Source organism: Mycteria americana, chromosome 3, assembly GCF_035582795.1.
Source record: "Mycteria americana isolate JAX WOST 10 ecotype Jacksonville Zoo and Gardens chromosome 3, USCA_MyAme_1.0, whole genome shotgun sequence".
Classification (NCBI taxonomy): domain Eukaryota; kingdom Metazoa; phylum Chordata; class Aves; order Ciconiiformes; family Ciconiidae; genus Mycteria; species Mycteria americana.
In genome coordinates, this window is record NC_134367.1 from 17,058,189 (window position 1) to 17,075,734 (window position 17,546).

Here is a 17,546-nt window from a genome sequence, read left to right on the forward strand (position 1 = left end):
ACCATCCAGATAAAAAAAGCCCGTGGAAAGCCTGGGACAGGGCTCTCAGCTCCCCTACTAAAGGTGTGGAGCCAGACTTGCCCCCCTGAGAACATCCTTTGCTGATAAAGGAAAATAAAGAACTACATTTACACTTTGCAATGTCACCTCGACATCACACTATTTCTCAGCCCCATTTAACTTTTAGCCCTTTCTCGTATGGCCCATAGGGCTGCAACAGCCCCTTTATTCTGATGGATGGAGACACTCAACCTGCTCCATCCCTCCCTCCCAGCTCCTTCCCTCCCTCCCCACCTCTGCAGCCACACCGGACCTTCTCCCCTTGCCTCCCTCCTGCCTCTCGCACGGTCCCACGTGTAGACCACGAACATTGGAGCCAGGAAAACCTGTAGGTTGGGCAACAGTACTGATAAGCGAGTAACTGGCATTGACCAAAAAAATCCCCACTCCTAATGAATACCGATGGAATATTTACTTTGCTTGGATGTAACAGAATCAGACCCTAAATACAGTAATACATATTTACAGACCACCCAGATCTTTTCTGTGTACAGTTCTGCATCAGTTATCTGTCAATTTTTAATGTATATATTCAGTTGTCACAACTCTCGCCTGCCCTGTTCTCCATCCCCAGTATCAGCCTGAGGGAAGAAGCTTGTTTGTCATTTTTCAACCCATCCTTAGTGTGCTGGAGCACCCATTACCTATTAACCCAAGAGAAGACGACTTGTGCTGTGCCAAAGTTGCTTAAATCTACATCTCAGATATTGTCAATGGGCTGGAAGATTTAATAATGGAAAAATAAGGGAGAGTAGGAAGGAAACCACAGGTTTGGAAAATATCAGGCTAGACAGATTAAGAAGCAATGCGGAAAAAATATATTCCAAATTATATTCTCAAAACAAAAACTAAGATATAGGCAGGTAGGAAAGAACCGAGTTGTGCACACATTTCTGCTACAGTCTCTGGAAAGAAATGGCATTGCTTTGAAATGGGATTGAATAAACAAGCTTCACCTTCCTGGAGGAAAAAATTAGTTCATGAATGGCTTTGCACAAAGCAATTACCCACCGGTTTGGAACAGACGTCTGTGGTTTTGTCCTGCCGAGATAGCCATCGAAACTGCGCTTGGCCCAAAACTGGGAGAGATAAAGTTATCAACTCCTCCCCGGTTTTACAAGGGAGGAAAAGAGTCAAAACTATTTCTCATAGCAATTATCTGCCAGCTTCTGGGTTCACTAGACAACAAAATGCGCTCAGTAAATGTACTGTTGTTATAGAACTCCCAGGTTATCTCTACTAATTCATATTATGGCAATACGGTGAGCACTCAGCTGAGAAGGCAGCTTTGTTGGGCTGAAATTAGACAAAGTGCAGTGAGAAACAGCCCGTGACAACACTGAATTCGCAGCCAGGGGTGAGAGGGGCAGACCTGCCCGAGTGCCAGCCCTGGAGAGGCGGCATGTCCACCACGGGCATGCACCGAGGCGAAGATGCTGACTGCCACCATTCCTGCAAATTTGATTCAGCTGCTATAGGTTATTTCTCTTTTTCTCGTTGCTTCCAAACTGTCTCAGTGTCCTATAAGCTTCCGTTACTCAGCTTTGTCCTAATGGCTTCCGTACAGAGCTATACCAGGGTGGATGTATCTCAATATACTCACCCTTTATGCAGTCAATACTCATTATTTTCAATATTCCTAAGGATGAGCTGCTCCTCTTGGAAATACAGTCACATTGAGGCCCTTAAAGTGTCACAGGGATGTGTGTTTGGATGCTTAGGTAAGCATTAGGGGAGCTGACGTCAAACGAGCTCATCTGTCACACCGGGGTACGAGTGGCACTGGAAAGCCCTGGCTGTCCCCCTGCACTGGATGCTTTTCTTGCTTCTTGCCGAGACACAACGGCCACTTGTGCATAACCCAGGCAAGCTTTACTCCTCCTGGTGTGACCGGTGAGGCCAAACTAATGGTGCTGGCAATTTCCCCTCACTCGGCTGAGCTAACAGTGGGGATTCAACAGGGGAAGGGACCATCCAGGTCACCAGGTCCAGGTCCTGGTATGGCAGATGGAGCATCACTCATTGACTTTCTTCTTGAGCTTCATCTCAAAAGCCAGCCAGGCTTTGCTCCCATCAGCCCAGTCCCAGGCCTGATTCCTCCAACAGCTCAGACTTCCAGCCTGAATGTATTCAGTGCTGGTTGCAGCATTTGATCTGGTCCCAATGTAATCTCTACAACCTCCCCTCGGCTACACACACGTATAGAGAGCCATCACTCCCACATCAGCCTTGGCTTTCCTGGCTTAACTGACCAGGTTCTTCTCACCCCCTCTCAGACACACATTCTCCTTTCCCCGTGCTGTAGGAATCCTCCTCTGTGCTTAGTGCAGCGACAGCCTCCCAACTCCTGGCCACCGGGACCACACAGCAACGTCTTGGACGAGGTCTCGCCCACGCCTGCCCAGTGACACCGAGTTTCCTTATCTGCACAGGGAACTCATCCAAGGAGGGGATTTGTCTTTTCACCTTAGTGCCTTGGGTCAATCTGTGTTCAGGTCTGCCCAGGCTCTTCTCCACAATTCCACATGAGCAGCTTCTCCCCCTTCAGACACGGACTCCCCCTGCTTTTCACACCTTTTCTGTGGCTTCCACACCCAGGGTTAACCAACTCTCTCAAAACCATGTCCTGATCTTCTTTCAAGTTAACGACAAATGCCAGTGCCATGGCATCAGACACCTGATCTGCGCACTCCCAAACGTGGAGCTTCAAAACCTATCTGCTGATAAGGTCTAATGGAAGAGATGTGAAGCTCAGTGGAAAAACATTAAGAAATAAGCGTTCCAACACATTCCTGGAACATCTCCACATGTAAAACCTAGCGGTGCATGTCACACAAGGATTTTCCAGTTTCTTCTTCAGCTATAAGTGTCGGGTGGCCGGGGAGGACCACATCTACCACCCATCCAGTGGGAGAGCCGGGAATAGTGGCTTATTTCTTTTATAAACAAAACAGCAGGCTTGTACAAAACCAACAAACCAAACAGATCTAACCACAGCCTTAAGTAGGGGAGACCACAATCATTCTCTATTTGTTATTCAATAGGATCTGTGTACTAGAAAACATGTGCAGCAAGTGCAGCTTCTCACACACATATATTTGTGTTTTACCCATAATAAGTTTTTTTCCCCCCTAAAGGGGGAGATTCAGATCTGGCACATCAGAGGAACAGCTGTAACAAACAGAAAGGCCATTAGGCAGTTTGCTCTGAAAATAAAAAAAAAAATCCCCCGTTACTAGAGCAGTGAAAAAGCTGACTGAAAATAACCCTGAATGCTACGACCAGGTTGCAGCCCCCTTGGAGCGTGAGGGGCCTTGGGATCTGCTGTATGGGCAGGGGAAACTCTTCAGCAAACACGTGTTCATGCACACTTACAGACACACGGTGCTTGCAGTCAATGAGAGATTTGCCACTGAGAAAAGCACTTTTTTTTTTTTTTTTTTTTCTTTTGACATCAAGAGAAGCATGCCCTTTGCTGCTTCACCCCCTGGGCAGGACTGCGGTGGCCTGGCACAACTCCTCCCCTAGCTCCAAGCAGCGCTCGCACCAGAGCAACACGGCAGGACCCTCTGCAAACCAGAAAGGCACCCTGGATTGGGTCGCCGTGCAAGCAAACGGATGGGGAGAAACCATGCAAAAATACCGCAAGTTTGATCATTTGCCAAAACTTTGGTCTACACTGTAATGGTGTTTGAACGTATGTTGGGGCATACAAGTAGCTTTGGCCAGGCACAAGCCTGCTCAGCCGGGCGCTTGCTCCAACGGCCCATCGCTTCTGACACACGAGTTGTGAAAAAGCTTCAAAAACCCCTACATGTCTCAGCACACCAGTTAATAAAATTGATGCATGCATAAGTCCCCCAGATCTACTTTTCCTATAAAAAGCGACTGTTTCTCGACCAGAGCTGCTCCTTCTAGCAGGGAGGGGAGCTGCAGCAGCACGTTTCTCCCGGCTGCACCACGAAGCCGCGGGGGCTGCCAGGAGCACCGCAGGCAGCGCTTACAGACCTCCTCAACAACACAGCACCACTCCTTACCCACAAATAACCCCACTAAAACACATACAATTTCACGACACCGCTGTTGCAGCCAGTGTTTCCAAGCCTGCAGCTTTCCCGGAGAAAACCACGGCGCGCACACACTCCAGCCAGCGCTACGTTTAACACGAGTAGCCTGGTTTCACGCATCTGCACAAGCGGTGGGAGCTGCCGTTTCTTTGCTAAAAGCACATCAGAGGCTGGTACGTGTTAAAAGTTAACCACTGGAAGTCCACTGCTCTGGCTCTGCAATGGGGATTGCATCTGCCAGGGGCTGCCCCAGCCCAAAAGCAGGATGCTGGAGGGCTCCTGCTGTGATGCAGAGAAGACGCAGCTGAGATCTGGCCTCCACCATGCCAGGCACCACGCATGGGACTAAAAAGAGCCTGTCGCTGTGCCAATAAGCAGATAATTTAAGTACAACAGGCAGCTGATGGGACTACCCTGCTTTGCCAAGCAGCCAGCTGGGGAAACACATCTTGCTGCAGCAAACATCACCCTGCATCAACGAGGTGGAGGGTCCTTTAAAATCAGTCCTGGGCGGGCCCAAGGACAGGGGCTGGGGATAAAGAGGAGCTGCCTGATAAACGGCAACACTTGGCAAGCTTAAAAAAAAAAAAAAAAAAAAATCTGCTTCCTCTCCTTCAAAACATTACAGACCTCTTTCCTACCATTGCCTCCCAGCCCATAAAATATCATTAAATTTACCCTGACTGAAAATATTAGATGTCTCATGTCTTAAACTTGAAGAACATTTTTTCCTCTCAGACACAGGAATTTTGCTTACCTTCATCAAGCAGCAGTGCCAACAGTTGTTCAACTACAGTGTAAATATCAGCTAAGAAACATTGCAGCCTTTGCCAGTAAACAAATGCAGATTTTGGCACCAGATCTCACAGGAATAATCACAGAATCACAGAATAGTTTGGAGTGGAAGGGACCTTTAAAGATCATCCAGTCCAACCCCCCTGACGTGGGCAGGGACACCTTCCACTAGACCATGTTGCTCAGAGCCCCGTCCAACCTGACCTTGAACACTTGCAGGGATGGGACATCCACAGCTTCTCTGGGCAACCTGTTCCAGTGTCTCACCACCCTCATAGTAAAGAATTTCTTCCTTATACCTAATCTAAACCTACCCTCTTTCAGTCTAAAACCATTGCCCCTTGTCCTATCACTACATGCCCTTGTGAAAAGTCCCTCTCCAGCTTTCTTGTAGGCCCCTTTAAGTACTGAAAGGCCACAATAAGGTCTCCTTGGAGCCTTCTCTTCTCCAGGCTGAACAACGCCAACTTTCCCAGCCTTTCCTCACAGGAGAGGTGTTCCATCCCTCTGACCATTTTCGTGGCCCTCCTCTGGACCTGCTCCAACAGGTCCATGTCTTTCCTGTGCTGGGGACCCCAGAGCTGGACGCAGGACTCCAGGTGGGGTCTCACCAGCGCGGAGCAGAGGGGCAGAATCACCTCCCTCGACCTGCTGGCCATGCTCCTTCTTGTGCGGCACAGGACACAATTAGGTTCCTGGGCTGCGAGCACACGTTGCTGGCTCACGTCCAATATTTTGTCCACCAGTATCCCCAAGTCCTTCTCAATCCATTCACCCCCAGCCTGTATTGATACTGGGGGTTGCCTGACCCAAGTGCAGGACCTTGCCCTTGGCCTTGTTGAACTTCATGAGGCCCACATGGGCCCACTCCTCAAGCCTGTCAAGGTCCCTCCAGATGACATCCCTTCCCTCAAACGTATCAACCGCACCACTCAGCTTGGTGTCATCTGCAAACTAGCTGAGGGCACACTCAATCCCACTGTCTATGGCATTAATAAATTAAAATACACAACACCACCTCGCAAGGAGAAGCCCAGACAGGGAATACCAGAACAGACCGAGCAACCCCGCATGTGGGACTGAAGAATGTATGCACAGCTAAGCTGGACCACAATTTCTAGAAACTCCATTTCAATGCTTTATTTAATTTAACAAACTAAACCCCTAACTGCCAAACTGAAGGCTGGATGACAACTCATACTAAACAGACTGGCTACTCAGATCATTAAAACACTTGAGAGCTACTTTACTTCCTTCTGTTTATGCTCTACTAATCTCTACATTTCTCTCAGTCTGATAAAGTAATTAAAAAAAAAAAAAAATCCATTCCACTTTCAGTTTCTGGCCAGAGGAAGCATCAAGAGTTCACAAGCAACTGGTATGTTTTTTAAATGAGAAATATTATTCTCCACATACTTTCGGTAAATAACCTCACTGAGTTTAGGTATGAAACAGATCTGCAAAATTAAATAGGCAAGAATGTAAACTTAGCGTCTCTGCTTCGAAACACTCCCAGCCTCACCTAAGGTGTGACTTGGCTGAAAAGTTATTTATCGAAACAAAGAGGCCAAGCGATGCACAAGTGCCGAAGACACGGCACGGAGAGCAGGGAGGGTCACGCCTAAGTCAGTTACGCAAGTGGGGAAGCGCAGGGTGAAAGGACGGGAGGACTCTGCGGGATGCTCGGCAGCCAGCCTCGGAAAGCTCATAAAGAGCTTTGGCAGGAACCGGCTGCCCTGCCGGTGATGGTGAAGCCGGGATCCGGCACCCCCGGCTGCGGGACCCCGTGCCTGGCACCCCCAGCAGCAGGGCAAAGCTCCCGGCGGTTTGCTGCCGAGCTTTGTGCTTGCCGGGCACACGTGTGGTGCCTGCGGGGCGCTGGGGAAAACAACAAAAAGGCTTTGATGCCTTCTCTGCCATCTATTCTGGTTTTTAATGCTGATTTTTTTTTCTCTGTTTGCTGCTGAAGTGCCTAAGGACAATGAGACTATTGAGCATTTACTCCGGCATGAGATTAGTTTGGGTTTCAGTTTCTGCTGAGCCAGCTCATTTGTTTCCACATTCCTACAGGAACAGATGCTAAAATACAAATGGACAGTCATCATCATAAAAGCAGAAGAAGGAAGATTTTTCATATAACAGCAGTTAAATTTATTCTTTTTCACAGCTTTAGCCAGAACCATTCAATAGCTCGCTCCTCTGTGTAATTACATTACATTAAAGAGGCAAGGAGCTATTATTACATCTTTTCTTTAATAACAAAAAAACCACATACACACCTCAAAATATCAAAAACCCACCCAACCAACAACAAAACTGGCCAAACTGGCAAGACGAAAAGAAGTCTTCAGAGAAGCTAAATAGAAAAAACTGCTGTAGTCCCCTCCCAAGCACCTCGCGTGACTGCGGTGCTGCCTTCAGACACCGAATTCAATTGCTGCAGCAATTAATCACAAAATTCAAGGCGAGTTGAAACCGCCGAATACACCAAGGAGCATCCCTGCACTATAACCAGTTCTTCCCTCACAGAGGAAAACCAAGCGGATGAGTAACCCACGGTTAAGAAGCAGCAGCTAGCCACCTCTGGGCTGTGACCAGCAAGGACGAGACGATGGCAGCCCTCGTTAAACACCCGTCCCTCGTGCCACACTCGAATGCAGGAGCATCTCCTCCCGGCTGGGTGCTTTGGTACCCGGTGGCTGCAGCCCTGAGCATCCCCCCAGGCGGCTGCAGCAGCTCCGAAGCACGGGGCGTGCAGCAGAGACAGAGCCGCCAGGGCTTGGACTTTCTTCGGAGGAAAAAAGGTGGAAAGAAACACAGATCATTTGCGACACTCATCAGAGCCCTGCTCTGCCACACTAGCCATGCTTCCCTTTCCACCCACGATTACTCCCTTCATGATTACTTGTGCAAAACTGCCTACAGTCACCCAGAAACTAAACTGTACCCATCAAATTTATCCCTGCTCAGAAAAGCCCCAAGTACGGCAAGATGCTCCCCCATTGCAGCTCTGCTATTCAGATGCGTTGCCAGTTCCAGGCTCTTTTTAAAGTACCTTTTACATATACATCCATCTTCCACTAATGCTTTCAAAGTGCCAGATGCTTCTCAGTGGCCACCCCAGCTGGGCAACCCACTGCTCGGCAAGCCCATACCTCCCCAGTGCCGCTCCGCCAGCCTGAACCTGCAAGCACTATCTCCTCCAGGCTGGGGGAAAAATACGTTAATACAGGTCAGAAAACCGAGATCACAAAAGACCGAAGCCACTGATTCCACATCAGTGCAAGTTTTTGCAGGAGGCTGCTAAACCTCTGAGAACTAACAAGCTGTGAAGTATAAATATGCAATGTAAATACACAGACGATTATATATATCAGTAGGACTAGTGACGAGAAATCACTGATAAAACTTAGAAGGACTTTCAGAGAAATCTTTCCAAACCACCAGCTTCTGGATTTGAGACAAGCAAGACAGGTTCATGGAGGTAAAAACAAGGTTCATGGAGTAAAATGGATTCAGCTTACACGGAGAAGAAAGTAAAGGTCTCTGCTGGCAGCTCAGGCCAGAACCAGGCTCTGCAACATCTTGCTGACCACAAGCTAGGGGAGTTTCAATCCGGTCTGTAAAGAGCAGAGAAAACTACGCAACTTCCTATTGCCTTTGCCAGCTTACTTGTAAACACTTTAGTATTACGAACATTTTAATCGCCTGTGCATCCCCTGCACAATATAATTAGGTTTTCTTTAAAAAAAAAAAAGGGGGGGGAGGGGGAGGAGGAAGCAACACGTTAGGAAGCGTCATAGTAACCTTAATGAAAAAATAAGCTCCCAGGGCATCTCTCGATGAGCACACTGCCCTGCGGTTTCAGGCGGGCACTGCCTTTCTCGCTTCCCGTCTGCAGCTCTCCTAGCACCAGCGCAGCACGCCGCCCCAGCGCCACTCTGCTCCTCCCTGCCCGCAGAGCAAGCCCCCCAGGAGCTGGCCCGGCTGCTCTTGCTCAGCATCTTGGCAGCTCTCGAGCAAAGTTTCGGCGCCGGTTCCACCACCGTAACACCACGCTGCTGCACCGGCATGAGAGGCTGCCATTATGTTACACATTTTTGATGGCTTCACTGTTGCTCGGCTTGCTCACCCGTTTCACCCAGAGCTGATTCTTCCACTCCAGACCTCCGAACCACTCTCTACAATTTAGGGTTCAAAGCCAACCACCTCCCTCCCCACCAAAACTCATACGCTCGGGACCGACGGAGAACCTACAGGCTCACACCACCACGCCACGATGTATATTTGCAGAGGGACTTTGCGCAGCCACCCCACGCAGGACAGACACCCACAGGGTGCCTATGTACCGACCGACAGCAGCGTGACCCTCCCACACCCCGAGACCAGCCGGCTGCGGGCCATCAGCCCCGCTCCGCGGCGGCTGCCCGGGGGGTGCCGGCCGCCCCCCGCTCACCCCCTCACCTCGCCCCTCCAGCCACCCCGGGCTCAGGCGGGGGCTTCCCCAGGCCGGGCCGGCCGCCCCATCCCTCCAGCTGCTCTGCGGCAGCCCCGTGCGAACCAGGAAGCGGAGGCAAGCCCGCAGTTTATTTTTAGATTATTTTTTTTTTCTTAAATATGAAGCGAAAACACGTGCACAAACCACATATTCACCCTCACTCTGCCCAGCGATGGGTTTTACATTTTACATCCTTCCAACACTCAGAAATTCCTGGGCAATGGTGGAGAACAGACATCACCCCATCACCCTGAATATTTCCATTAGCCCCCTCAACAGCCCCATTCCTACACGGGCAAAATAAGAGGCTCTCCAACACCGAATTACATCTCTCAAGTAAAGAAGCAGGCAAAGCCCCAAGAGAGAGCTCGGAAAGGGAACGCATCCTTAGCGCTGCTACGGCGTAAAAGCAGCAGGCGGCTCTGCTCTCAGCTCGTCTCCCCCTTTCACACCACCCCCTCCCCCCCAAACCATCCAGGCTTAGGACATCCAGCACCAGCAGAAGATGCAGCTCTCACCTCCAAAGCTTCACTGCAGACATCTCAGAGAAAGAAGAGCTAGCGTTGGATTATTTGTCTCTTCCCACCAGTTCAAACGCAGTTTTGAATCCCTACTAGCCAGGAGTTGGCTGTTGCTTCCCTCCTGCAGCTCCTCAGACATCATTACTTGTAGTATCTTTGGGTGTTTTGGTTAAACAAGATACAGGATCTCAAGAGACATCCCAAACTTTAGTTTCAGAGACAGAGGCAAGTAGAAAGTGTTGAAGGGTTTCCAAGCAGTTGATGGTTTTGCAGTCTACAGCTCCCCAGGTTGAATTTTTGGAGCTAGGAGGAGACCACCCAGCTGGTCATCCATCCACCTGGGAATTTCTGGTATAGCACTTAGTTTCCCTCAAAGGTAAAATGAAGATAAAAAGTTGAAAGATCCCCTGGTTTTCCAAAATGTGTCTATTGGAAATTCACAGATCTTTCTTTAAAAAAAGGGGGGCACTAGGTCAGCATACACATTTACACCTACAGCAGCAAGACTTCTGCATCAAAGAGAAGAAAACCTTCAAGGAGCAAACACATTTACACAAGACCCAATTTGTGCCCACAGCCTGATGTGGCTACGTATTCAGGCTCTAATGGCAAAATTACCTGTTTCAACCTCTGTTCAAAGAGAAACCCCACACCAGCGGAGGGCCACTTAGATGTGAACATTATTAATTTAGAAATGACTGTTTCAGAGCTCTGAAAACCCTAATTAATCACAGCAAGGGTTTTATGAGTGATCGTTTGCAAACGCCATGCCAGCTCTGCACCGCCCTGACGTGACTGGCAATGCCTAATCCCAGGCAGAAAAATGCCCTCACTCCTTGCTGGATGCCATACTGCTTGGACAAGTGTAAGCCGTCATTTTGATGAAAGCAAACTTCAAAGATAAAATGGAGCCACTTGAAACTGCAAGAAGGCATCTGCCTCTTTTATACTATCTCAGTGCTGATTTCTACCTCCATGACAAGAAGAATTTGGTGGGTACACCACTGCACAGTAGCTCAGGGATGGACTGGACAGCTTCAATAGGTTCAAGCACTACAAGGCTTGAAGACACACAAGCTTTGCTCCACAACCTCAACAAAAAGATGTTTGTGAATACAAAAAAGCGGAACCTAAGATGGTTGGGCCACTCTAACCACTCAGTGGTCCTCTACGCTAGAAAAAAAAGTAGATTCAATGCAGCCTTGCAGATACCTTAAGTAATTTAACAATCTTTTGGAAAGGCTGCCAAATATTTTTGTGCACCTCAAGAAGCAGAGAGACATGTGGACATCTTCTGCCAGTCCAACCCAACAAACACATGGTAAGACACAGGCTGGCTTTAGGACAGCAGAATACGTTAGCTAACAACCACCCCTTGCTTCACTCTCGCTCAGCCCTCTTTGGCCCATCTCAACCAGCCAGACTGGATTTTCTAAACAAGTCAATGTATTGGGGCACCCAGAAGGGACCAGGGCAGGCTGCACACTGACACACCATTCAGGCACGCTGCAGCCCAGATCCACCTTGACCAAGCAGCTGAACTCATCCTGCCAAAACAGTGGTTAAAAATATACCTTTATCCTGCCCTGGATGGAGGCCTGGCCTCTTCCAAGGCTGCCGGGATGGGGACAGGAGCAGCACCAGTTTGCTGCCCCAAACCACCTCATCCCACGTGACACTGGCAGCGGCGTCCTGAATGCACCAGCACAGAGGGCAAAGCTCTCCACAGCCTCTGCTAGCCTTATCGACAAAGGTTTTTCCTAGACTGTTAACAAAAAATTAAATCTTTTGTTGTAATTAAGAAAAAAAGGAAAAAAAAAAAAAAAAAGAGGATACTGGCGAGAACAGCCCTGGGCTTTTGCTACACTGGAGACATTTCACAAAAATATCACTGCAAGGCTGCAGGTGTCATTAGTCACCTTGTCCTTATTTTAACTGCTCGTGTCCAGTGGCCATTCAATACCCTCCAGCAACAGACCAAGGTCAAATATCCCTTTGCTTAAAAACTGGAAGTTATTTTATGTGGAGCAATGGGGAGGTGCATTCGCTGGGCGAAGCGGAAGCCTTATGCTGTGCCCTCATACCCTGAAGGAGACTTGAATTTAAACCTACGTAACTAACGAACCACATTCTGCAAGGAGCGTCATGCTTACTTCTAGGAAGCATGGCAGAAGCACCACAGTCAGCTACAATTCCCTACTCCCTTTGTCTACAGAAGCAGCGCCTTTCCCCTTCCCGCTGCCTGAGGCTTTGCCGCACCGCTTTGCCGACGGGGCAGATTTGTGGCTGCAGTGACACGAGCGTCCTGCTCCCTTCCCACACGAGACTACCTGTAGTAAGGCAGCTCCTTCTCAGTTCAGCACTGGGCTGGGCACAGAGACCCACTGACACCCAGACCCCAGATTTCCAGCAGCGGAGAGCAATGCCTGTGGGCTGAAATGGGCTGCCAGCCCCCGCAAGGGATGCCGGCGCAGGCCCCCCGTGCTGAACATAGGCAAGTTCCCAAGGAAAAGGCATTTAAGTGCCAAAACCTCTCCTTTCCAGCCTCCAAAGAAGCCTACAGACTTCTCCAGCAGCCAAATAGACTGTGTTTATCGCTGCATCCTTCACTTTATAGGTCAACATATACCAGAGAGCTAGCAACTCTCAGCTAATCAGATTGCCGTGCAGACTAACAAATGGCTCCCAATAAGAGTATAAAAAACCATAAAATAAACAATCCCTATAATCAACTTGCTCAGTGTAATGCAGTAAAGCATGTAGAAAGCTCGTACACTTTATTAACACGTTTGTGCTTCGTGGCGGCAGCCCAGGGGCCAGCAGTGGTGGGGGGACCCCAGCCTAAGCCAGCTGCGGGAAGGAGCACGTTCTCGCTGGTCTCTGCTGTTTGTGCTCCACTAAACACCGTGTTATTTTAAAACTAAATTAGCGGCAATTATTTGACGTACCATTAGCGTGCTCGCCAAACGCCAAAGCCTAAAACCAGACTGTGAACACACGCTCACAAAGGAGGTCCTCGCTCCACGGCTGGATTACCCCAGGCTGGAAACTTCTTATAGGCCAGTCCTTCCTATCTACCCAGCCAGACCCCAAAACCACAAACTGACGTTGCCAATGGGGTGCATAAATCATCCTTCCCACGAAGACCAAGCACATCTCCTTGTTACCCTGCCCCTGGAGCTCTGCCACATTCGGGCCCTCCAAACTCCAGATCCTATGCACTTTGCCCCAAAACATTTCAGAAAGCTCACTCATCGTGGAGAGAGCTTGAGAAGTTTAATGACATTGCTGACGTATATACGGCATCCCTCCTCCTTCCCACCGCAGTGCTCGTGGTGACGGCGGGGCACCGCACGCCCGGAGAGCCAAACCGCCGAACCCAGTGAGCCAGGAGAGGAGGAGATGCTGCACAGAGAGGCAGGCAGAAAATCACGACGTCCTCCTCCACGATGGCCCTCAGACGGCCTTAGAAGATGACCAGGATTTCCAGCTAAAACACTGGTGCTCTCAGAGGTCTGGCGCCCGAGCTGCTGAGCAGGTAAAGGGTGCTGAATCTGCCAAGGTCCCTGATTAGGTGTGAAAGAAAAGCCCTGTGCACACAATACTCTTACTGCAGCTATAAATAGCCCCCTCTGAACCAAAGTTGTACACATTGTATTGACACTCCTGACTTAATAGGATTTGCTAGGTAGCCCGAACCAGCTCCGGCTGCTGCAGGGCAGCCTCGCCGAGCAATTTTCACAACACACGCACACCGTAAGGCTCTGCGAGTGGGGGGAGCACAGGCATAATCCCATGTTTTTAGGGTCCTATTCACACTAAGGCAAGAGGAGACCGCGAGAAATTCCTGAAGGGTCTTAATGAGTTTGCACACGCAGCACAGCGGGGAGAAAACTTCTTCCAGGCTGACCGTTTCGATGTAACAAGCTTATCTCACGGCTACATTACAGAAGCTTCTGTTTCTAATACCAATGCTGTTTCTTTCTCCTTTAAATTCATCCTTTTTTACAGTGGTAGAGTAAGATGGAAAACAATGGTCCAATAAAATATATATTACAGTGCCATTTATATAAGTTCAAATAATTTTCCACTCTGTCCGGGTTACTGTCTGTTAACCTGAGATGCTGGCTTGAGTACTGTTAGCCAAATAATTTTTTACTGTATCATTTCCACCATGCCACCTTTGCCTTTGTGGTGTTCCACAGCCTGCCGGTGGTGCTCAGAATCAGGTCCGGGTTGTGCCTGGACCCTTTGAGCACGTACAAAACATATCCCCTGCCCTCGGTCCTGAGGCTGGGCTGCGCTGCCGAGCCCGTGCCTGCCTTCCCGGGCACAACTGCAGCATCGCTTCACCCGGCCCTGCCCCATGCTCCATCATCCACCTTCCAGAAGCGAGCCCCCATCGCTTCCATCGCCTGATAAAATACTCCAAAACCTGTCTACTCCTCTGCTGTGGAGAAAACCAATACTGACACTTCCATCCCCAAAATGTAAAAGTACCAAGGATGATTTTTACCAGAAGCGAGCAGCCAGAGCCTCCTGACTGCGTAGCCAACTACCCCACTTTGCCCTACTGTTGTAAGGGTTGAGCAGCACCTGGGTGAAAGCATCACCCCGGCACCTTGGGGCCTGAGCCACAGACCAGGAGGCGGCAAGACTTTATGTTGTAGAGACGCAGAACAAAAAGATGTCTTCTGGTACCTTATCACTGGAAAGCTGGAAAGCTGCCTGGTGGAAAAGGACCTGGGGGTGCTGGTTGACAGCCGGCTGAATATGAGCCAGCAGTGTGCCCAGGCGGCCAAGAAAGCCAATGGCATCCTGGCTTGTATCAAAAATAGCGTGGCCAGCAGGACTAGGGAAGTGATCGTGCCCCTGTACTCGGCACTGGTGAGGCCGTACCTCGAATACTGTGTTCAGTTTTGGGCCCCCCACTACAAGAGGGACATTGAGGTGCTGGAGCGGGTTCAGAGAAGGGCAACGAAGCTGGTGAAGGGTCTGGAGCACAAGTCTCATGAGGAGCAGCTGAGGGAGCTGGGGTTGTTTAGCCTGGAGAAAAGGAGGCTGAGGGGAGACCTTATCGCTCTCTACAACTACCTGAAAGGAGGTTGTAGAGAGGTGGGGGTTGGTCTCTTCTCCCAGGTAACAAGTGATAGGACAAGAGGAAATGGCCTCAAGTTGTGCCAGGGGAGGTTTAGACTGGATATTAGGAAATTTTACTTCACTGAAAGGGTTATCAAGCATTGTAACAGGCTGCCCAGGGAAGTGGTTGAGTCGCCATCCCTGGAGGTATTTAAAAGACGTTTGGATGAGGTGCTTAGGGACATGGTGTAGTGGTGGTCTTGGCAGTGTTAGGTTTATGGTTGGACTCGATGATCTTAAAGGTCTTTTCCAACCTATACGATTCTGTGATCATGTCATCCCGATCATTGCTGCCTCACAGGCAACAATCCTGAGCAAGGAATGAAGTAGGACAGTTTCATATTGCATATTGCCTACTAACCCCAGCCTCCTTCAACTGCTGCACGACCATAAACAACACAAGAACCACGCAGGACAATTGTAGATGGTCACCCATGTGCTAAGTACTGCAGGTCACTGACCCAACCTGCTCAGGACAGGCCCTCAAGTGTGCCTGTTGCTCTGGGCACGCTGTGTCTCCGGGGCTTAGGGATGCAGTCTCTTTGTGCAGCACTTCTGTGTTTTTCTAGGATGCGGTTCGGCTATTGGGAGCACTGGGAATTCGTAACACAAGAAGAAGAAATAATAAAGTTGACCTCAAGCTGGTTCAATACACTCATTCTGAAACTAGAGTAGCTAAAACGTGATGCATCATTTTTTCCTACCACAGTCTGAACTGTTATGGAAAATGCAGTAATGAAGAAAGGGGCCAGCTTGTGAGCTAACCCTACCTGCGTGCACCCCACCTGCTTCTTCAGTTTGTACTGCACACCATGGCAGTGATAGACATAGTGTTTGCATGGGTAAGAACCCCAGGCAGAAGTGATTGTAAAGAGACATGCAGTTTAAAATGTCATTAAAGAAATGGCTATAATACAATCACAAGTTACTCAATGCACTGGAGGCTGCATGTTGCTAAGGAAAATTATGAGCCTCCCCCTGCAAATATCCTTATCTACCCGCAACAGAGAAAGAGCCAGTAGTTTAACATCATCTTCAGCACATGTACTAGACCAGAATAAGGTGATCACTGAATAGTTTAAAACAAAGAAGCTAGCAAAATTTGATAAGCCTCAACAAACCAAGTGAAACAGGGCTAAGAAGCTCTACCAGCTACCCCTTGCGCTTAGTCCCCTCTTAGGAAACCTTCTGTAGGGGATGGAAGGACAACGTGCTTCCACGCAGGATGGATGACAGACAGGTGGCTCCTTCTGCAAACCCCATTTTCTTTATTCTGCACAAGTGGATAATTCAGCTCAAGGGGAAGAAAAAAAGAAAAAAGCAGAAGAGGAGGTAAGGAAAATGCTTGAATGTTAGAATAGGCAAACTACTGAGCTAGAAAATCTAGATTAAATTAACCATTCCTGCAAATTTGTAATAGAGAAATGAATGGCTCCCATCTGGAAGCTCAGCAAATTAACTTGGATCCTGGTTAAGAAGATGGCACCAGAGCCTGCTTCCAGAAATGTAAATATCCAGTGTGCATTTGCAATCCAATCACAGGCTAAAAATATCAGACAACTCAGAGTGGAAATCTGATTTTGTGTCTACCCTCTAAATGGGAAATAAAACAATCGCCCTCTGTAGACACAGCAATCTGGACTCATTCTTCCTGCTTGGAGAGATGCTGCAAGATGTCTTTGCACCATGAAAGTCTTTCAGCTGTTTCCGATTGCAAGGTCACAGCTCATGTGTTGGGGGCCTGACTTTTCTCCATCATACTCTGCTTCTCGATCTCCTTTTCCATCCCGTGCTCCTGGCTGCTCCACTGTACTGTTCTCAGCTCTCTGATTACTTACACCACTTTATTTGGTCCTTATTATTAAGAGTATTCACGTTCCTTGTTCCCCGAGAGATTTATCTTTGGCCTTCTGGTAAGAGATGAAGTGCCCCTGCTCTCAGTGTGCAGATGGAGAACTCAACCACAGGCATGAACAAGGCTCAGGACTAAATTTAGCCCAGAAGAGGATAGTCTCTCTGCCAGTGGGAGAAGTAGACTAGGAAGGCAATTTGGATCAGGAGCCTGTTTTAGATGCTCCCTCGTGTGCCTACCTCCCTCTAGGCTACAGAGAGAGCCTGGGGAGACCAGGCTTAGCCTCCAAGTCTCATCCCCAGGGACTTTCCTTTGACACTACAAAAGGAAGGAAAAGCCATTACAAGTTAATGTCATCCACATGGTTCAAGAACTGACCCTACAAGGGAAGTTTTAGAGTGTTCACCACCAGAAGGCATTCATGGAAAAAGGACGGTTCTCTGTGGATGAGAGATGGCCTTCTGTGATCACAGCAGGCACAGCTGAGAGTTTTAAACTAAAGAAAAAAAGAGAAAACCTCTAGAGAGGGGATAATCAGGAAAATCAGTTAATTCCCGCATCTGGTTTTAATAAACAGACAGGGGGATTGGTAAACGTGGACAAAAAAAAAGCAC

At 48.9% G+C, this 17,546-nt stretch overlaps 1 protein-coding gene across 4 annotated transcripts in view; it reads right to left on the bottom strand.

Annotated features, from left to right (window-relative positions):
* Positions 1 to 17,546, bottom strand: part of HPCAL1 (hippocalcin like 1) — a 68,347-nt gene that overhangs the window by 18,211 nt on the left and 32,590 nt on the right. The window contains exon 1 of one of the 4 annotated variants that reach the window (XM_075497957.1): positions 1,072 to 1,139. The exons of the other annotated variants lie outside the window; for them this stretch is intronic. The gene's annotated coding sequence lies outside the window, so the exon portion shown is untranslated. Of the gene's footprint in view, positions 1 to 1,071; positions 1,140 to 17,546 lie in introns of those variants that run through there. 4 annotated transcript variants of the gene reach the window in all.